Below are 381 nucleotides of genomic sequence, written 5' to 3' on the forward strand. Positions count from 1 at the left end.
TGGTGTGTGTGTGTGTGTGTGTTTATGGGTGGAGTGTGTGTTTGAGTGGTGGTGTTGGTTCTTTAAAAGTGGTCCGAAAAAAATGTTAGTAAGTGCTTCTAGAGGTCATTAGTCATTACAAGAGATGCACCGATGGCAATTTTCTAGGCCGATTCCGATTTTTCTTTGACCTGCTGATACCGATTTTAGCCAATTTCGATTTAATTTATTCTAGCCACTTTACAGCACACACAAATAATTATATTCTTTCTTTTATTTTATATAATTTTAACATAGAAATTTGATCAACTTTTCAATAGTGGAATGGCTGTTAAAAAATGGAACAGGTGAACAGACAGATTCTTCTTCCAGTCTGACTTCAGCTGCTGTATGAAACTATAA

Source organism: Alosa pseudoharengus, unplaced genomic scaffold (genome assembly GCF_046254945.1).
Source record: "Alosa pseudoharengus isolate Yale_2024_CS ecotype anadromous, Long Island Sound unplaced genomic scaffold, YU_APseudo_1.1 YU_APseudo_1.1_scf_3, whole genome shotgun sequence".
Lineage (NCBI taxonomy): Eukaryota > Metazoa > Chordata > Actinopteri > Clupeiformes > Clupeidae > Alosa > Alosa pseudoharengus.